We start from the raw sequence: 23,567 nt of genomic DNA on the forward strand, positions 1-23,567 counted from the left end.
CCTCATGGGGAGATTATAGCAGGAAGCAAATAAATATGTGTTACAGATATACGGTACATTTTGTAGCGCATGACATTTCACCTGATTGACAGAAGGACTAATCCTCAATACGAGTCAGTGCTTTGTTTATACTGTCAAGTAGGCCATGATACACTTAAATAAACAGCAGGAAAGTTTAAAAAGCATAAAAGAGTCAAAGTATGTATCATAGAAATCTCGATTTGTGGTTGTGGATTTGTTCCTAAGGTGTTGGAGCAGGGCCGGCCCGTGGCATAGGCCTTATAGGCAAATGCTAAGGGCGCCGTCCATCAGGGGGCGCCACGCCAGTGCCACAAATGTTGGAGAAAAAAGAAAAAAAAAAAGAAAAAAAAGTTGGTACTATTATTTCTAAATACAAAAAATAATCCCACGTTAATTAAAATGCAAAGTAAAGCCCATTTAATAGAAATATTATTTGTTACAACATTACGCCCCCCCCCCCCCCCCCCCCCCCCCCCCCCTTCCCGTATCATGACTCTTTTTGGACGTCACCTTATCAAAAAACAACACAAGATGTCAAAACGGCCAAAACTGTCAGGTGCCCAGGGAAGAAAAAAATAGAAAAGAAGAGGAGGAGAAACGAGAAAAAGACAGAGGTAGCAGGTAGGTAACGTTAGCCTACATGAAATTATTTGTCTGTTACAGAATGTGATAGTAACCTGGCTTTTTTAGCATTAAGCTAATGTTACATGATTCTGCAATTGCTAATCAATAAATAGCTAGTTCTGTTTTAACGTCGGGTTAATATTGTGGAGGGGGCTAAATTGTTATGGAAAATAATAATGTAACGTTAGGTAATTACAGTACTCCCACCTTACATTCCTCAGGGACATTTGTATAAGCAGGTGTTTTTTGTTTACATTGTTATTGCCTTCTGGTTAGCTAATGTTTGCCCTGCAGGTAATAGTCACTTTTCCACCCCTTTATATATTAGGTATAGTTGTAAGTCTAGTTGTTAAAGTGCACATCATTAATGTTGATTAAGCAATATCACATGAGAGGGAATGCTATTTTTTAATTTGAGCACTGCTGTGATTCGGTTAAAGATAATCATAACATAAAATTCTCATATAATATGTTATACTGTTACTTTGCATTCTGCTATTCAGCATTTCACTGTAATGATGACAATAAATTGATTGTTAGATATTCATTTTTCATTTTTTGTATTCATTTATTTATTCATATTTTTTTTAATCTTGTTAACTATTCTGATTGTTAATTTGCTTTCTTTAAGTAAAAAAAAAGGTCAAAGACAAAGCTATTCGGTTTTTTGTGAGTATATACACTTCACTGCCGATGTGGGGGGCGCCACCTAAAATCTTGCCTAGGGCGCCAGATTGGTTAGGGCCGGGCCTGTGTTGGAGTGATTATTTTTATAGTAATACAACAAAAAAAAGTAACTCGTCCTCATTCTGGAGCTCCAAGCAACCTCATGGGGTACGTCCATGTCTACACTAAGTCCTTGAACCCTTTAAACCAGGGGTGTCCAAAGTGCGGCCCGGGGGCCATTTGCGGCCCGCAGCTAATTGTTTAGCGGCCCGCCACACATTCTGGAAATGCTATTGCAAAAATTAAAAATAAACATTAAAAAAAGTGAAATGAGGTGAAATCTAACGAGGAAAAGTTGCAATGTTGACACAAAGCTGCCATGCAGGCTGTTTGTTTTTCTTTTGTCTTTCTTTATTTTGCTTTTTTTGCCATTGCTCAAAAATTTTTTTTTTTTTTTTTAAATTCAATGTTATAATCAATTATTGACCTATTCAAGGCTCCAATTACTTCAAATATTTCACTTTAAAATGTTTTATGTGGAAAACATTGCATATATTGTGTGGTTGTCATATAAAAACAATGTTTTCTTTGACATAAGAGCATAAAACAAACAAAATAATAGTTCAGACGTAAAATGGACAGATATATCTGAAGTTGATCTCGTAATTTAAGTGTTGAAAGTAAAAAAATATATGATAAAAATGTATCACTTTATGAGTGGGGAACCTTTTGGATCCCAAATATATTTAATGGGATTTTATTTATCTTTTCACTGTGATTAATCAAAAATAATAATGAATTAAAATCAATGGTGTCCTGCATTATTGATCTTTTTAGGGCTCCAATTACTTCACATCAAACTTTGCTTTCTGAATGTTTTGGGCGGTGGGGGAAATGCTGCATATTTCACTTTTACTATAAAAAACAAAGTTGTCTTTGACAGAAAAGGCATAAAAACTTTTTTTTTTAACGTTATATCAACCTGAAGTTGATATAGAGATTTACTGTAAGCGTTACATAAAAAATACTAATAATAATTTGACTTATTTTTAACATTTTAATGACTGAGACCCTTTATATTGATATTTTGTTATGATTTGAAAATGAAAAATATCAAAATGGCCCCCACATGCTTTAATTTTTCTGTGTGCGGCCCTCAATGGAAAAAGTTTGGACACCCCTGCTTTAAACGGATCATTATTTAGCCTAAGTCCCGTTTCAGCCACACTAAACGGGGCGGTGTAGCTCGGTTGGTAGAGGGGCCTGTGCCAGCAACTTGAGGGTTCCAGGTTCGATCCCAGCTTCCGCCATTCTAGTCACTGCCGTTGTGTCCTTGGGCAAGACACTTTACCCACCTGCGCCCAGTGCCACCCACATTGCTTTAAATGTAACTCAGATACTGGGTTTCACTATGTAAGAGCGCTTTGAGTCACTAGAGAAAAGCACTATATAAATATAATTCACTTCACTAAACCAGCGTTTAAGGTCCCCCTCCTCGGACAAATCTTTACACGAGTAAGTGCGCCGTGTATTTCTTGAATCTCCGGCACTTAGTTTTGTATGGACTCATTGATTGTTTAAAAACTGAGTTCGGAGAGGAAGTGACGCCAGTAAGACCGGGCCCCACACAGGAAGTGACGCCAGAAAGACCTCGCCCCACAGCCAGCTTCATAACCAACCGGAGATAAAAAAGATGGATCATCCAGACATGCCCGTGTTTCTCCTTCTTGTCAGGTTCAAACACCAAACTATCTATTGAACAAGACAAGAAGCAAGGAATCAAGCAGAGACAGATGTGACGACCGGGTCGCATGATGATGCGGGGTTTGTTCTCCCAAGACGCAAACGGACTTCGGACACAGTGTGCAGGTAGGAAATGATTTATTTTAGGAATAAATCAGACGGGAACAAAGAAAAACGTGCTCATAGCACAGAAGGCAAAAAACAAAGGGGCTAGCAAAAGAGCCTAGCGTGGAAGCTAGCAGGAATCTAAATTGTCGTCGACTGCCTTCCGCCCAATTGTAGCTGAGATAGGCTCCGGCACCCCCCGCGACCCCGAAGGGAATAAGCGGTAGAAAATGGATGGATGGATGTTGCATAAAGCAAATTAGAAAGCCAGACCGAGTGAGGCCAGGGTCTAGACTAAATAGCCCTCTGATTAGTGCCCGGGCAACAGGTGAGCGTCCCGAACACTAACCAGAGGCAGGTGAGTGCAATCTGCCGTCATGGCAACTGAAACAAACAAACTGAAGAGGTGCTGAAAACACAAGTGACTCGAAAACGTAAATAGACTATGTTCCGGGCAGCGGATCATAACAACAGAGTTGAATTTTGCTCATGAGGAGAAACGTTTGGGGCTGCACACTCAGTTACAGTTTCACCCTACGCTCTAAGGTACAGCCCCGCGCGCTCCTCTATTCATTCGGGAGTTCCCTAGTTAACATCACTGAGGCTGCTTCTGAAGGGAGGGGTAATGCAAGCAGCCCCAGTTGGACACAATACGTGATTATTCAGAATGGACACGTGCTTTGGACACCCAATTCTCATCATTTGGATGGCTGGCCAAATACTTTTGGCAATACAGTGTATATTTACTGGGACTTTAAAGGTCAGTCATTAGGTCAGTCATACTGGAAATATGCAACAATAGGAAAGACATGAAAGCCATCATTACGTAAGACAAGAACACATATGCTTTTTTAATGCATTCTAAATGGGAAATAAATATCTAATAATTGAGACAACAGGTGGAGGGTCCTCTCATTAGTTGTTTTTTCACACATGCTTTTTTATGCATTCTAAATGGGAAATAAATATCTAATAATTGAGACAACAGGTGGAGGATCCTCTCATTAGTTTTGTTTTCACATATGCTTTTTTATGCATTCTAAATGGTAAATAAATATCTAATAATTGAGTCAACAGGTGGAGGGTCCTTCCATTAGTTTTTTTTTCACATATGCTTTTTTATGCATTCTAAATGGTAAATAAATATCTAATAATTGAGACAACAGGTGGAGGGTCCTCTCATTAGTTGTTTTTTCACACATGCTTTTTTATGCATTCTAAATGGGAAATAAATATCTAATAATTGAGACAACAGGTGGAGGGTCCTCTCATTAGTTTTTTTTTCACATGTGCTTTTTTATGCATTCTAAATGGGGAATAAATATCTAATAATTGAGTCAACAGGTGGAGGATCCTCTCATTAGTTTTTTTTTCACATATGCTTTTTTATGCATTCTAAATGGGAAATACATATCTAATAATTGAGTCAACAGGTGGAGAGTCCTCTCATTAGTTTTTTTTTCACATATGCTTTTTTATGCATTCTAAATGGTAAATACATATCTAATAATTGAGACAACAGGTGGAGGGTCCTCTCATTAGTTTTTTTTTCACATATGCTTTTTTATGCATTCTAAATGGGAAATAAATATCTAATAATTGAGACAACAGGTGGAGGGTCCTCTCATTAGTTTTTTTTTCCACATATGCTTTTTTATGCATTCTAAATGGTAAATAAATATCTAATAATTGAGTCAACAGGTGGAGGGTCCTCTCATTAGTTGTTTTTTCACACATGCTTTTTTATGCATTCTAAATGGTAAATAAATATCTAATAATTGAGTCAACAGGTAGAGGGTCCTCTCATTAGTTTTTTTTTATTACATATGCTTTTTTATGCATTCTAAATGGGAAATAAATATCTAATAATTGAGACAACAGGTGGAGGGTCCTCTCATTAGTTGTTTTTTCACACATGCTTTTTTATGCATTCTAAATGGTAAATACATATCTAATAATTGAGACAACAGGTGGAGGGTCCTCTCATTAGTTTTTTTTTTCACATATGCTTTTTTATGCATTCTAAATGGGAAATAAATATCTAATAATTGAGACAGCAGGTGGAGGGTCCTCTCATTAGTTTTTTTTTAACATATGCTTTTTTATGCATTCTAAATGGTAAATAAATATCTAATAATTGAGTCAACAGGTGGAGGGTCCTCTCATTAGTTTTTTTTCCACATATGCTTTGTTATGCATTCATTCGGTCGGACGGGGTACGACATGTCCGATGGAAACAGAGAATATGTCACAAAGTGGTTTCAAAGGTACTTTGTTCTTCTCCGCTCCTCCACATGTGCATCCAACAAAATGGCCGAGTGCCATCACGACAGCAGCAGTGCTATCTGCTAGCAAAACACTTGGGTGTGTTTTTAATTGACTTCTGTCAACGGTGCATTCCGTGGCAGCGACACGGCCTCGCCACAATGCAACTTCTGTTCCAGAGATGAAACAAACGTAGGTGTTCTTCAGGAGGCCCGGGGCACATACTCCACATGGCTGTTGTTGTTTATACAGCATGTACAGGAAAGATGGGCTTATGGAGCGGGTGTTGTCCAATGATACTCGGGTGCAGCACATTCATCAATGACACAGGGAAAAGGTTTTTTTCTTTAAAAAAGTGTTTGTTCGGCGGAATAATCCGAAAATTGAAACAACTAAAATGACTATCAGTATCGATTTGATCCAAGTGCGGTTGTTTTTTTTCAGTTCTTTTTTGTCAGTGTCTTTTCTGCCCTGAAGAAATAAGTACGTTGATGCAGGAGGACTTTGCGGGCAAAAAGGCTTTGGAAAAAGTATTTGAATGACTTCAGTGATTTAAGATGTTTGCACTCTTGACTTTATTTTGCTTAAACAAATGTATGCATGGAATATAATGTCTTGTTTATCAATTTAAAATAGTTCACAAAAGTGTTCAATAACAACAAACACTGAATTTTAACGGGTGATAATCAGGTGTTATTGAAAAAAAAATACTGAGGTTTTTAGTTTACTTTTTTTTTTTTTAATTCTAATTAGACAAACATTGAATAAAAAAACACGTAAATACAATTCCCATTTTTTTGTTGCGCTGTATTAAGTCACATAAGAATGACCTTACCCCCCAACCCCTAAATAAAATCCTGACACGAGAGCACTATTTACCACAGTATTATTATACAGAGTATTATTTACCACAGTATTATTATACAGAGTATTATTAAACACAGTATTATTGTACAAAGTATTATTTAACAGTATTAGTATACAGAGTATTATTTACCACAGTATTATTATACAGAGTATTATTTAACACAGCATTATTGTACAAAGTATTATTTAACAGTATTATTATACAGAGTATTATTTACCACAGTATTATTATACAGAGTATTATTTAACACAGCATTATTGTACAAAGTATTATTTAACAGTATTATTATACAGAGTATTATTATACAGAGTATTATTTAACACAGTATTATAATACAGAGTATTATTTACCACAGTATTATTATACAGAGTATTGTTTAACACAGTATTATTATACAGAGTATTATTTAACACAGTATTATTGTACAGAGTATTATTTAACACAGTATTATTATACGGAGTATTATTTAACACAGTAATATTATACAAAGTATCATTTAACACAGTATTATTATACAAACTATTATTTAACACAGTATTATTATAGAAAGTATTATTTAACACAGTGTTATTATACAGAGTATTATTTAACACAGTATTATTATACAGAGTATTATTTAACACATTATTATTATACAAAGTATTATTTAACACAGTATTATTATACAGAGTATTATTTAACACAGTATTATTATACAGAGTGTTATTAGACAGAGTATTATTTAACACATTATTATTATACAGAGTATTATTTAACACATTATTATTATACAAAGCATTATTTACCACAGTCTTATTATACAGAGTATTATTTAACAAAGTCGTATTATACAGAGTGTTATTATACAAAGTGTTATTATACAGAGTATTATTTAACACATTATTATTATACAAAGTATTATTTAACACAGTATTATTATACAGAGTATTATTTAACACAGTATTATTATACAAATTATTATTTACCACAGTCTTTTTATACAGAGTGTTATTTAACAAAGTCGTATTATACAGAGTGTTATTATACAAAGTGTTATTATACAGAGTATTATTTAACACATTATTATTATACAAAGTATTATTTAACACAGTATTATTATACAAAGTATTATTTAACACAGTATTATTATACAGAGTATTATTTAACACAGTATTATTATACAGAGTATTATTTAACACAGTATTATTATACAGAGTATTCTCCAGGTTTCACCGACTAAAGCCCAAAGTGAAACGGACAAAAGTGAAAAGAAACATTAGACGCCACTATGACCTATGACCTATGACACTATGACACAATGACACTATGACCTATGACCTATAACACTATGACCTATGACACTATGACCTCATCTTCACTAAACACCAAATCCATCTTCTTCCGCTTATCCGAGGTCGGGTCGCGGGGGCAGCAGCCTAAGCAGGGAAGCCCAGACTTCCCTCTCCCCAGCCACTTGGTCCAGCTCTTCCCGGGGGATCCCGAGGCGTTCCCAGGCCAGCCGGGAGACATAGTCTTCCCAACGTGTCCTGGGTCTTCCCCGTGGCCTCCTACTGGTCGGATGTGCCCTAAACACCTCCCTAGGGAGGCGTACGGGTGGCATCCTGACCAGATGCCCGAACCCCCTCATCTGGCTCCTCTCCATGTGGAGGAGCAGCAGCTTTACTTTGAGCTCCTCCCGGATGACAGAGCTTCTCACCCTATCTCTAAGGGAGAGACCCACCACCCGGCGGAGGAAACTCATTTGGGCCGCTTGTACCCGTGATCTTGTCCTTTCAGTCATAACCCAAAGCTCAGGAGCATATTGTAGATCGACCGGAAAATTGAGAGCTTTGCTCCCTCTCCACCACGATGGATCGGTACAGGGTCCGCACCACTGCAGATACCGCACCAATCAGCCTGTCCATCTCACCATCCACTCTTCCCTCACTCGTGAACAGGACCTTGAATAGGTGAGGATGGGAACGTAGATCGACTGGTAAATTGAGAGCTTTGCCTTCCGGCTCAGCTCCTTCTTCACCACAACGGATCGATACAGCGTCCGCATTACTGAAGACGCCGCACCAATCCGCCTGTCCATCTCACCCTCCACTCTTCCCTCACTGGTGAACAAGACTCCCAGGTACTTGAAATTCTCCACTTGGGGCAGGGTCTCCTCCCCAACCCAGGGATTTCACTCCACCCTTTTCCGGGCGAGAACCACAGACATTACTAGTAGAGTGTGCAAATAATAGTCTGTATGTAATGTATGAATATATATTTGGATTCAAAAGAAATAGTGATTATTGAAGGACCCGATTTGACGCTGTGGCGTATTTGCTTGCCAAATATACGACACTATATAAATCCATTCATACATTTTATTACTTAAACTTACTTTCACTTAAAAAAAACCTCATTTTTAAGGTGTGCTGGATTGTATTTTATTTTGTAGTAGTAGTAGCGACTTCCTTGTTCATTCACGGAATCCGGTCAACTTCCTTTTGTCTTCACTTTACCAAACTGTGCATGCAAGTGAAGTCGGGGCCTCATTGGGACCACATTGGGGCCTCATTGGGGCCACATTGGGGCCACATTGGGGCCACATTGGGGCCACATTGGGGCCACATTGGGGCTTGTGCGCGTTTACACTGGAGTCTGAAAAAGATGACATTGTACTTGCAGTGTCAACAGTCGGCTGGAAGAAACTATCTGATTTGGACCACTTTTGGCCTGCAAACATCAGATGCTAATAATACTCTGAGGTAAACATTTTGAAATGACGTCTGGTAAACGCTATTAAACCAGTTTGTCGGCTTGTCTTGACGGAAACTTACCCGCAGGAATGCACGCGACAACGTTCAGAGCGTGTGTGGTCACGTGACAAAACAGCAGGAATTAGCTGCATATCTGCCAGATCACATTCATTCATTCATTGTCTCAATGGTGGCTCTAAGGGTACAAGGTCATTCAAGTCCAATTGTGTAGGGCTCTAAATATACAAGGTCATTCGAGTCAAATTGTGTAGGGCTCTAAGGATACAAGGTCATTCAAGTCAAATTGTGTAGGGCTCTAAATATACAAGGTCATTCAAGTCAAATTGTGTAGGGCTCTAAGGATACAAGGTCATTCAAGTCAAATTGTGTAGGGCTCTAAGGATACAAGGTCATTCAAGTCTAATTGTGTAGGGATCTAAGGGTACAAGGTCATTCAACTCAAATTATGTAGGGATCTAAAGATACAAGGTCATTCAAGTCAAATTGTGTAGGGATGTAAAGATACAAGGTCATTGAAGTCAAATTGTGTAGGGCTCTAAGGATACAAGGTCATTCAAGTCAAATTGTGTAGGGCTCTAAGGATACAAGGTCATTCAAGTCTAATTGTGTAGGGATCTAAGGATACAAGGTCATTCAACTCAAATTATTTAGGGATTTACAGATACAAGGTCACTCAAGTCAAATTGTGTAGGGATCTAAAGATACAAGGTCATTCAAGTCCAATTGTTTATGGATGTAAAGATACAAGGTCATTGAAGTCAAATTGTGTAGGGCTCTAAGGGTACAAGGTCATTCAAGTCAAATTGTGTAGGGCTCTAAGGATACAAGGTCATTCAAGTCAAATTGTGTAGGGCTCTAAGGATACAAGGTCATTCAAGTCAAATTGTGTAGGGCTCTAAGGATACAAGGTCATTCAAGTCAAATTGTGTAGGGCTCTAAGGGTACAAGGTCATTGAAGTCAAATTCTGTATGGATCTAAGGATACAAGGTCATCCAAGTCAAGTTGTGTAGGGCTCTAAGGATACAAGGTCATTCAAGTCAAATTGTGTAGGGCTCTAAGGATACAAGGTCATTCAAGTCAAGTTGTGTAGGGCTCTAAGGATACAAGGTCATTCAAGTCAAATTGTGTAGGGCTCTAAATATACAAGGTCGTTCAAGTCAAATTGTGTAGGGCTCTAAGGGTACAAGGTCATTGAAGTCAAATTGTGTAGGGCTCTAAGGATACAAGGTCATTCAAGTCAAGTCGTGTAGGGCTCTAAGGTCATTGAAGTGGAACAGCAATGGGTGTCAATATTCCAGACTGAGCAAATGAAATTAATGTTTTAATCCCAGGAACGCGCCAAAGATCCGAGGGTGACTACAGTTCAAAGTGACAAGGTCAACACCCGTTTCCACCCCACGCGCTGACTGACGGGTCATGTCAAGACCCGAGCACAATATTGGCTTTGAATCTCCTGCCATGTCTGTAAGGCCGTGGTGAAGGTCTGGTGGCATTCAGGGGATTATCAGCAGGTGTGACTGAGCTCAGCCGTGCCCTGACAGGAGCGGCTGGCAGGACTCGAACAGCAACAAAGAGATATTGTTAAAAAAAAGAGCAGACGGCTGCTGCTACCAGTAAGTGAGCCCATAAGAAGCACTTACAATAACAAAGCGTGTTGCCCTGCCCTGATGTGCCAAAAACAATGACAGGTGATTTCCAAGAAGCGTGTGTGACAAAAGAGCATTGTCTGAACTTTGGCAAGTCGATGAACGCCCGCCAGTCATGGTTTCTTCCACCAATAATGCATGTTGCTGAGTGTGCACACGTGTAGTGATATGTTTTCACTCTTCCAACAAGTATGCCACCATCCTCTCATGTGTGTGACGGCACGGCATACTTGAGCTCTGGGCACGGCGCCAGGATGCAGAGATGGTAGGCAAACACACAAACATCTTTAAATGATGCAAGAAAAACTTCCCAACTATAATTATATTTTTGAAAATATATTTTTTGTTAAATCTTTTACAGGCAATCATTTTGCCGCCTACTGCTGTCAGAATCAGAATCAGAATCAGAATCAGAATCAGAATCAGAATAGTTTTTATTGCCATTTTTTGAGAACAGGCTCACAAACTAGGAATTTTTCTTGGCGCAATGGTGCAACATGAAACACATATAACACAGAATAGGTAATAAAATGAGCTGTAACTGTGGAGTCTGTCCTCCTGTATGGCTGCGAAAGCTGGACCCTGACAACCACCCAGCAGAAGTCCTAGATGGGTGCTACACCAGAATGATAGAGCTGTTCTGAATGTGGACCAGAACATCCACATCACCAACAAGGACCTGTATGGGCAACTGCCGAGGCTCAGCAAGAAGGTAACAGCTAGCAGGATGAGGCTGGCCGGCCACTGCCACAGACATCGGGAGGCTGGTCCTATGGGAACCAACGCACGGGCATTGATGGCGAGGACGTCCCTCGCTAACGTACGTGGACATCCTGAAGAAAGATGCGGGAGCTGAAAGCTCTACGGAGCTGGTCGGGTGTATGGAGAACCGGAATGATTGAAGACTCCAATGGAAGCTCGTCTGAGGACGTCAGAGAGAGAGAACTGAGCTATCAGATCTCGTTGTTCATGTGCCTGATGACCCACGGGAAAAAAACTGTTAAGGTGGCGGGAGGTGTGGGTCTGGATGGACCGTAGTCTCCTGCCTGAGGGGAGAGGGGAGAATAGTTTGTGTCCAGGGTGGGAAGAGTCAGCTGTGATCCGACCCACGTACCTCCTGGTCCTGGAGGAGAACAGATCCCGGATGGATGGGAGCCTACAGCCAATCACCTTCTCAACAGCATGTACCATGCGCCGCAGTCCATGCTTGTCCCGGACTGTGGCGCCAGGGAACCACACGGTGATTGAGGAGGTGAGGATGGACTCCATGGACTAGTCGGGCGGAGACAGCACACCGGCACCGGACACAGAAGACTGGCTCAACTTTGTATCAAGTAGCTCTCCTGTGTTACGATAATTCCTAACCCATAGGGTTCAATATGATGTGGGTCCAACTTTTGCAGCTATTACAGCTTCAACTCTTCTGGGAAGGCTGTCCACAAGGTTGCGGGGTGTGTTTATAGCAATTTTCCACCATTCATCCAAAAGCGCATTGGTGAGGTCACACACTGATGTTGGTGGAGAAGGCCTGGCTCTCAGTCTCCGTTCTAATTCATCCAAAGGTGTTCTATCGCGTTCAGGTCAGGACTCTGTGCAGGCCAGTCAAGTTCATCCACACCAGACTCTGTCGTCCATGTCTTTAAGGGCCTTGCTTTGTGCACTGGTGCACAGTCTTGTTGGAAGAGAAGGGGCCCGCTCCAAACTGTTCCACAAGGTTGGGAGCATGGAATTGTCCAAAATGTTTTGGTATCCTGGAGCATTCAAAGTTCCTTTCACTGGAACTAAGGGGCCAAGCCCAACTCCTGAAAAACAACCCCACGCCATAATTCCTCCTCCACCAAATTTCACACTCGGCACAATGCAGTCCGCAATGTAGCGTTCTCCTGGCAACCTCCAAACCCAGACTGGTCCATCAGATTGCCAGATGGAAGAGTGTGATTCATCAGTCCAGAGAAGGTGTCTCCACTGCTCTAGAGTCCAGTGGTGATGTCCTTTACACCACTGCATCCCACGCTTTGCATTGGACTTGGTGATGTATGGCTTAGATGCAGCTGACCGGCCATGGAAACCCATTCCATGAAGCTCTCTGCGTACTGTACGTGGGCTAATTGGAAAGGTGACATGAAGTTTGGAGCTCTGTAGCAAGTGACTGTGCAGAAAGTCTTTGCACTATGCTGACCTCTCTGTCAGTTCACGTGGCCTCCACTTGGTGGCTGAGTTGCTGTTGTTCCCAAACTCTTCACTTTCTTAGAATAAAGTTGATTTTGGAATAGGTGGCATCCTATGACAGTTCCACGCTGGAAATCACTGAGAGCGGCCCATTCTTTCACACGTTTGTAGAAACAGTCTCCATGCCTAAGTGCTTGATTTGATACACCGGGCCAAGTGATTAGGACACCTGATTCTCACCATTTGGATGGGTGGCCAAATACTTTTGGCAATATAGTGTATTATGAATAAAAAGCTTGACTTTGTTATGTTGGACCTTCCTGTATTTGATCATTATGATGTTATAAGACCCTGGGCATGTGTACAGTACGTGTACGTGTGTATGTGTATGTGTACGTGTACGTGTACGTGTGTATGTGTATGTTTATGTGTATAGGCACACATTACACTTTGTTTCATAGGTGTTTTATGTCAGGTAAAGATGGCAAACAATGAAGTTTAATACAGATTTAAGCTGAGCCAAATCCACTAAAATGCAGCCGTCCTTGGGAGTTCCTGAAATGTTTGAGCTGGTGTGTCATGTTTCTCCTTATAGCTTATCAGGAGTGCACACTGAACACGTCTGTGCAGTTTCTTCTTTTTTTTTTCGCAGCTGGCAAGTCAGACTTTTGGCAAATGAAAACCTCCACTTGTGGGAAAATATAATGATGTTGTTCACTGGTTGAACTGCCACAGTCCAACATGAAAACATATTCAATAAGCAAACACTTAAAGGCCTACTGAAATGATTTTTTTTTTATTTAAACGGGGATAGCAGATCTATTCTATGTGTCATACTTGATCATTTCGCGATATTGCCATATTTTTGCTGAAAGGATTTAGTATAGAACAACGACGATAAAGATTGCAACTTTTGGTATCTGATAAAAAAAAGGCTTGCCCCTACCGGAAGTAGCGTGACGTAGTCAGTTGAACATATACGCAAAGTTCCCTATTGTTTACAATGATGGCCGCATGAAGTGAGAGAGATTCGGACCGAGAAAGCGACAATTTCCCCATTAATTTGAGCGAGGATGAAAGATTTGTGGATGAGTAAAGTGCAAGTGAAGGACTAGTGGGGAGTTGAAGCTATTCAGATAGGGAAGATGCTGTGAGAGCCGGGGGTGACCTGATATTCAGCTGGAATGACTACAACAGTAAATAAACACAAGACATATATATACTCTATTAGCCACAACACAACCAGGCTTATATTTAATATGCCACAAATTAATCCTGCATAAAAACACCTACGTGTTTGTTATGCTAGCTCCTAGCTCCTCTGCTAGCTCCTAGCTCCATAGAACACGCCAATACAATTCAAACACCTGATCAACACACACAATCACTCAGCCCAAAAGACCGTTCACCTAACCCAAGGTTCATAAAGCTTATATATTTTAAAAAGTTACGTACATACGCAAAAAAAAGTTGCGCACATACGGTCAAGCGATCAAATGTTTAGAAGCCAAAGCTGCATACTCACAGTAGCACGTCTGCGTCTTTGTCATCCAAATCAAAGTAATCCTGGTAAGAGTCTGTGTTGTCCCAGTTCTCTACAGGCGTCTGTGTATCGAAGTCAAAAGTCCTCCTGGTTAGAGTCTCTGTTATCCGAGTTCTTCCATCTTGACTGCATCTTTCGGGAATGTAAACAAAGAAGCGCCGGCTGTGTACTGTTGTTGCTGACTACGTTCGAAAAATACGTCCGTTTCGCACCGACAACTTTCTTCTTTGCTTGCTCAGCTTCTTTCTCCATAATGCAATGAACATGATTGAAACAGATTCACGAACACAGATGTCCAGAATACTGTGGAATTATGAAATGAAAACAGAGCTTTTTCGTATTGGCTTCAATGTGGAAGGCATACCCGTGTTCGCCGGGTTACGTCACGCGCATACGTCATCCTCAGAGGCGTTTCGAACCGGAAGTTTAGCGGCAAATTTAAAATGTCACTTTATAAGTTAACCCGGCCGTATTGGCATGTGTTATAATGTTAAGATTTCATCATTGATGTATAAACTATCAGACTGCGTGGTCGGTAGTAGTGGCTTTCAGTAGCCTTTAACCCATCATACAAACAGCAGAAGTTAGAGAACTCATACCCGTTCAATTATTTGAGTATTTAAACGTCAATAAAGACAAACCAGCATGTTGACAAACTCCAGTATAGTGATAACTATGTTGTCTTTGTAATCTATTTATCTATCTATATACTGTATCTGTATACTGTATATATATATATATATATATATATATATATATATATATATATATATATATATATATATATATATATATATATATATACTGTATATATATATATATATATATATACACTATATCAGTGACGTGCAGTCAGGGGAGGCAGGGGAGGCGGGCCTCACCTGCCATCATGGAAAGAAAAAAAATGTAAAAAGAAAAACAATTAATTAAATTGTTATTTGTATCCAGTGATTATACTATAAAATTATTTTCCATTTAACTTCACCAGTTTTACATTATTTTTTATTAAAAATCGCTGAATTTTCACATTTGCCGTTCAAATACTGAGAAGAGACTTGCGGTGAGTCAGCAGCCAGTTGAGCCTCACCATGGATTGTGCAATGACTCGGCTAACTGCTGGCCTGCTGTGCAGTGAGAGCGTATTGCTATATGAATTATATTATACATTTCCATAGTTGAGTTAGCTGAGGTATATAATGTACAGTGTATACAGTCAACAACTGTATGTGTGTAACCTATTTCTTGTTTCTGAGTGATCATAAAACGGCTGCGAAGACGCACTGGGTGAGGCTCGCAGTAATCCCGCCTCCTTGTGGTAGAGGGCGGTAGTGATCCCAGATATCATTCTTGCGACTACTCGGCTGCAGAAGAGGTGACAACAAGGAGCAACAGTTTATTTTTTCCTCTCGCCTGGACTATTAACATAGAGGATTACACATCTAAAATAAAAGCGTTTTCTAAATGGGACTTTCAATGGAAGCAGGAGGTAATAATTAAAGGAAGCTCTCCATCGAGACAGAGAGACTTTTAAAACTGAAGAAAGATAAGGAAGACTTCTATAAACAAGTTATCGATGCTTTTGTTCAGAAGGAGCGGCGCATGGACATCATTTATAAGTAAAGGTAAGACCATAATAACGTTTTTTTTTTATTAAATGTGCTTTTTTGTGTGCTACAGTTTGTATGTGTAAAGTTAAAGTTAAGTTAAAGTACCAATGATTGTCACACACACACTATGTGTGGTGAAATTTGTCCTCTGCACATCCCCTTGATCACCCCCTGGGAGGTGAGGGGAGCAGTGGGCAGCAGCGGCGCCACGCCCGGGAATCATTTTGGTGATTCAACCCCCAATTCCAACCCTTGATGCTGAGTGCCAAGCAGGGAAGTAATGGCTCCCACTAGAAGAAGAATGCTGGTATGAGTTTTTAAACATAACCCGTTAACTGCTGCCAATCAAATGGTGAATAAGATACTCTTTAGGGATCATATGTTTGTAAATCTGACTGTGATGAAGTCAGTGCCTCACCAGCCATGAACCTCACCGCACGTCACTGATATGTATGTATGTATATGTTTGTATAGGTGTATCTATATATATGTTTTTATATATACATATACACACATTATATCCATATATATATATATATATATATATATATATATATATATATATATATATATATGTATATATATATATATATATATATATATATACATATATATATATATATATATACATATATATATATATATATATATATATATATATATATATATATATATATATATATATATATATATATATCAGCAGTCTTCACAAGTCACTGAGAAAGCTAACATAGCATTAGCACGACCGAGCAACATGTCTTATAAATTACGTTTTGGTGTCGGTGTCTGTACGTTTCAACAATGAGGTCGATAAATAGAATTAAAATGTGAGATCGAATTACAATGACTTAGACTAACTCAGAGGAAAAATAAATAAAAGGTACAATCAATAAAAACAAACTAAAAACCAATATTTATATCCTACAAGCTTGTATATTCATATTCCACTTCTAGTAAGACACATGTTGTATCCAAATCATTTCAAATGTAATTTTCAATATTGAAGACTAAATTCTAAAGTCCAAAACCTGCATGACAAAGTCACACAACTGCTAAATCAATTGACGTGATCTGATCAGTTTCAATGATCCTACCTTGAATTCAGTTCATTTGTTAAAAAACTAAATAGATTTGATGTAGTTAAGCTACTTTTTTCATTTGTATTGTAGCTTAGTTCAGCTATGTTCCTCTGGGTAATGTAGAATAGTTTTTAAGTTTGGTAGCCTGCCCAACTCTGGAAATGGGTGTGGGCTCTTCACAGTTAAGTCATCTAAGATTAATCCAATTAAACTCCCAACATCATGAGCACCAACAGGTACCACCACCATGGTGAATAATCGGTGAATAAAAAAAGCAAAGCCCAGTATTTAACCCTGACTGACTAAGCCAGCAATTACACTCCCAAATCATTCTCTAGATCCCGAGAGTCAGCAGCAAATGGGATGATTGACGACACGCCAACGCACGCGAGCACCTGTGGATTTTCTGCGGTGGCCTCAGGAAGGCTTTCTGGCCATTTCAGGATTTCCCCAAGTCTTCATTGCACATGTAATCAGGCCCTCATTGGAAGCACGATGTTAGAGACCCTCATCACTCAGCGGCAGCTGGCCAGGGACTATGACTGTTAGTCAGGGATCAGCCATAATGGCTGTGGACAGCTTCACCTCATCTACCACATGTACTGTGGCATTTAGAGACAGGAACCAAATACAACTCCTCATCAATCTTCTTCTTTTATGAACAAAAATAATCATCCGTCCACATTCAAACAAATCGGCCGGTCGTCAGGTGTATTTTCAAGTCTGAAAAAAGCCTGAACATGATTTTGGTTCATCATGATCTATTACAGGTGTGTCCTAAGTTTTTGACTTGGGGCCACATTGGGTTAATAAAAATGTGGCCAGAGGCCAAAAGCAGACTGCATGTGAAGTATATATATATATATATATATATATATATATATATATATATATATATATATATATATATATATATATATATATATATATATATATGTATATATATATGTATATATATATATATATATATATATATATATATATATATATATATATATATATATATATATATATATATATACAGTATATATACGTATATACAGTATGTATTAGTATTGTACCGCAATACTAATGAATCATTTTCGGTACTATACCGTCTCTGAAACGTACCGGTCCCGCACCCCCATAATTTAGTCCCATTTAAGGACTAAATTACAATAATAAACATATGTTTACCTTAAAATTTTCTTGTTAAAATAAATCCAATTATGCAATTTTTTTGTGGTCCTCTTTATTTAGAAAAGTACCGAAAAGTACCGGAAAGTACTGAAAAGTAGCGAAATAATTTTAGTACCGGTACCAAAATATTGGTATCGTTACAACACTAGTATGTATGTATATATGTACAGATGCATGCATGTATATTTGTATGTATGTATATATGTATAAATACATATATGTTTTATGTACGTATATATATATATATATATATATATATATATATATATATATATATATATATATATATATATATATATATATATATATATATATATATATATATATGTATCTATTCATATATGTATGTATATATGTATGTACAGTATATATATATATATATATATATATACATACCGTATATATATATATATATATATATATATATATATATATATATATATATATATACATATATATATATATATATATATATAATATATATATATATATATATATATATATATATATATATATACATATATATATATATAAATTATATATGTATATATATATATATATATATATATATATATATATATATATATATATATATATATATATATATATATATATATATATATACATATATATATATATATATATATATATATATATATATATGTCATGTGTATGTATGTACATATATAAGTATTACTGCGCCAAACATTACAAAAACTATTTATTTAGTAAAGTACCAAAAATTATCGAAATAATTTTAGTACTGGTACCGGTACCAAAATATTGGTATCGTTACAATACTAGTATGTATGTATGTAGATATATATATATATATATATATATAATATATATATATATATATATATATATATATATATATATATAATATATATATATATATATATATATATATATATATATATATATATACTGTATATATATATATATATATATACATATATGTTTTATGTACGTATATATATATATATATATATATATATATATATATATATATATATATATATATATATATATATATATATATATATATATATATATATATATATATATATATATATATATATATATATTTAAAGTATGACTGCGCCAAACATTAGAAAAACAAACCAAAACAAAAGTAATTAATAATTAATGATTTAAAAATAAATACATGAAAAAAAAAGGTATTTTTTAACTTTGGACGTCCTGTGCGCCAGATTATGGACGCAGGCAGGCTGTATTTTGGGGACGCCCGTACTACACAATCCACTATTTCATAATCCGTAGCAGTGAACATTTGATGCACTACGATGTTGCACATGTTAATCCAATAATGACACACAGACTGCTGCTGTCTTATTCCTTTTGTATGCATCAACCACTGCATGACAAATCTTCTTTTTTCTTCTTCAAATGAACAGATTATTAAAAGGAGCAGACGTCATTATTAGCCATGCTCTCCGTGTGGAACACATGTTGCCAATGTTCCAAGTCATGGCTCTTGTGGCTTTGTAATGTGACTTCTGGAAGCATGAAACCTTAACCAGGTTGCACTGAGTTGCCCGCTATAACTGGGCTCCTCTGGCCTTCATGCAGGCCTTACAATGGAGAATAATGGACACAAACTATTTAGCAGTACATAAAATGATCAGGGAAAAAAACTATGGATGTTAAGAATAAAAGACACGAGGATAATCAAGCAGCAAGATCTTTAAGTTAGTTTGTATTTGTTGTATTGCACTTGCTGCACTTCAACACTGATGTGTGTATTTTCTATGTCACCCTTTATGTCTTTATTCATCTCTTGCAGCTGCAATGCACTTTAGTCTGAGGTAAACAAGCTGCAATGCACTTTAGTCTGAGGTAAACAAGCTGCAATGCACTTTAGTCTGAGGTAAACAAGCTGTAATGCACTTTAGTCTGAGGCAAACAAGCTGCAATGCACTTTAGTCTGAGGTAAACAAGCTGCAATGCACTTTAGTCTGAGGTAAACAAGCTGCAATGCACTTTAGTCTGAGGTAAACAAGCTGCAATGCACTTTAGTCTGAGGTAAACAAGCTGTAATGCACTTTAGTCTGAGGTAAACAAGCTGCAATGCACTTTAGTCTGAGGTAAACAAGCTGCAATGCACTTTAGTCTGAGGTAAACAAGCTGCATTGCACTTTAGTCTGAGGTAAACAAGCTGCAATGCACTTTAGTCTGAGGTAAACAAGCTGCAATGCACTTTAGTCTGAGGTAAACAAGCTGCAATGCACTTTAGTCTGAGGTAAACAAGCTGCAATGCACTTTAGTCTGAGGTAAACAAGCTGCAATGCACATTAGTCTGAGGTAAACAAGCTGCAATGCACTTTAGTCTGAGGTAAACAAGCTGCAATGCACTTTAGTCTGAGGTAGACAAGCTGCATTGCACTTTAGTCTGAGGTAAACAAGCTGCAATGCACTTTAGTCTGAGGTAAACAAGCTGCAATGCACTTTAGTCTGAGGTAAACAAGCTGCAATGCACTTTAGTCTGAGGTAAACAAGCTGTAATGCACTTTAGTCTGAGGTAAACAAGCTGCAATGCACTTTAGTCTGAGGTAAACAAGCTGCAATGCACTTTAGTCTGAGGTAAACAAGCTGCATTGCACTTTAGTCTGAGGTAAACAAGCTGCAATGCACTTTAGTCTGAGGTAAACAAGCTGCAATGCACTTTAGTCTGAGGTAAACAAGCTGCAATGCACTTTAGTCTGAGGTAAACAAGCTGCAATGCACTTTAGTCTGAGGTAAACAAGCTGCAATGCACATTAGTCTGAGGTAAACAAGCTGCAATGCACTTTAGTCTGAGGTAAACAAGCTGCAATGCACTTTAGTCTGAGGTAGACAAGCTGCATTGCACTTTAGTCTGAGGTAAACAAGCTGCAATGCACTTTAGTCTGAGGTAAACAAGCTGCAATGCACTTTAGTCTGAGGTAAACAAGCTGCAATGCACTTTAGTCTGAGGTAGACAAGCTGCATTGCACTTTAGTCTGAGGTAAACAAGCTGCAATGCACTTTAGTCTGAGGTAAACAAGCTGCAATGCACTTTAGTCTGAGGTAAACAAGCTGCAATGCACTTTAGTCTGAGGTAAACAAGCTGCAATGCACTTTAGTCTGAGGTAAACAAGCTGCAATGCACTTTAGTCTGAGGTAAACAAGCTGCAATGCACTTTAGTCTGAGGTAAACAAGCTGCAATGCACTTTAGTCTGAGGTAAACAAGCTGCAATGCACTTTAGTCTGAGGTAAACAAGCTGCAATGCACTTTAGTCTGAGGTAAACAAGCTGTAATGCACTTTAGTCTGAGGCAAACAAGCTGCAATGCACTTTAGTCTGAGGTAAACAAGCTGCAATGCACTTTAGTCTGAGGTAAACAAGCTGCAATGCACTTTAGTCTGAGGTAAACAAGCTGCAATGCACTTTAGTCTGAGGTAAACAAGCTGTAATGCACTTTAGTCTGAGGTAAACAAGCTGCAATGCACTTTAGTCTGAGGTAAACAAGCTGCATTGCACTTTAGTCTGAGGTAAACAAGCTGCATTGCACTTTAGTCTGAGGTAAACAAGCTGCAATGCACTTTAGTCTGAGGTAGACAAGCTGCATTGCACTTTAGTCTGAGGTAAACAAGCTGCATTGCACTTTAGTCTGAGGTAAACAAGCTGCAATGCACTTTAGTCTGAGGTAAACAAGCTGCAATGCACTTTAGTCTGAGGTAAACAAGCTGCAATGCACTTTAGTCTGAGGTAAACAAGCTGTAATGCACTTTAGTCTGAGGTAAACAAGCTGTAATGCACTTTAGTCTGAGGCAAACAAGCTGCAATGCACTTTAGTCTGAGGTAAACAAGCTGCAATGCACTTTAGTCTGAGGTAAACAAGCTGCAATGCACTTTAGTCTGAGGTAAACAAGCTGCAATGCACTTTAGTCTGAGGTAAACAAGCTGTAATGCACTTTAGTCTGAGGTAAACAAGCTGCAATGCACTTTAGTCTGAGGTAAACAAGCTGCAATGCACTTTAGTCTGAGGTAAACAAGCTGCATTGCACTTTAGTCTGAGGTAAACAAGCTGCAATGCACTTTAGTCTGAGGTAAACAAGCTGCAATGCACTTTAGTCTGAGGTAAACAAGCTGCAATGCACTTTAGTCTGAGGTAAACAAGCTGCAATGCACTTTAGTCTGAGGTAAACAAGCTGCAATGCACATTAGTCTGAGGTAAACAAGCTGCAATGCACTTTAGTCTGAGGTAAACAAGCTGCAATGCACTTTAGTCTGAGGTAGACAAGCTGCATTGCACTTTAGTCTGAGGTAAACAAGCTGCAATGCACTTTAGTCTGAGGTAAACAAGCTGCAATGCACTTTAGTCTGAGGTAAACAAGCTGCAATGCACTTTAGTCTGAGGTAAACAAGCTGTAATGCACTTTAGTCTGAGGTAAACAAGCTGCAATGCACTTTAGTCTGAGGTAAACAAGCTGCAATGCACTTTAGTCTGAGGTAAACAAGCTGCATTGCACTTTAGTCTGAGGTAAACAAGCTGCAATGCACTTTAGTCTGAGGTAAACAAGCTGCAATGCACTTTAGTCTGAGGTAAACAAGCTGCAATGCACTTTAGTCTGAGGTAAACAAGCTGCAATGCACTTTAGTCTGAGGTAAACAAGCTGCAATGCACATTAGTCTGAGGTAAACAAGCTGCAATGCACTTTAGTCTGAGGTAAACAAGCTGCAATGCACTTTAGTCTGAGGTAGACAAGCTGCATTGCACTTTAGTCTGAGGTAAACAAGCTGCAATGCACTTTAGTCTGAGGTAAACAAGCTGCAATGCACTTTAGTCTGAGGTAAACAAGCTGCAATGCACTTTAGTCTGAGGTAGACAAGCTGCATTGCACTTTAGTCTGAGGTAAACAAGCTGCAATGCACTTTAGTCTGAGGTAAACAAGCTGCAATGCACTTTAGTCTGAGGTAAACAAGCTGCAATGCACTTTAGTCTGAGGTAAACAAGCTGCAATGCACTTTAGTCTGAGGTAAACAAGCTGCAATGCACTTTAGTCTGAGGTAAACAAGCTGCAATGCACTTTAGTCTGAGGTAAACAAGCTGCAATGCACTTTAGTCTGAGGTAAACAAGCTGCAATGCACTTTAGTCTGAGGTAAACAAGCTGCAATGCACTTTAGTCTGAGGTAAACAAGCTGTAATGCACTTTAGTCTGAGGCAAACAAGCTGCAATGCACTTTAGTCTGAGGTAAACAAGCTGCAATGCACTTTAGTCTGAGGTAAACAAGCTGCAATGCACTTTAG

The sequence above is a fragment of the Entelurus aequoreus genome, linkage group LG23, assembly GCF_033978785.1.
Source record: "Entelurus aequoreus isolate RoL-2023_Sb linkage group LG23, RoL_Eaeq_v1.1, whole genome shotgun sequence".
Classification (NCBI taxonomy): domain Eukaryota; kingdom Metazoa; phylum Chordata; class Actinopteri; order Syngnathiformes; family Syngnathidae; genus Entelurus; species Entelurus aequoreus.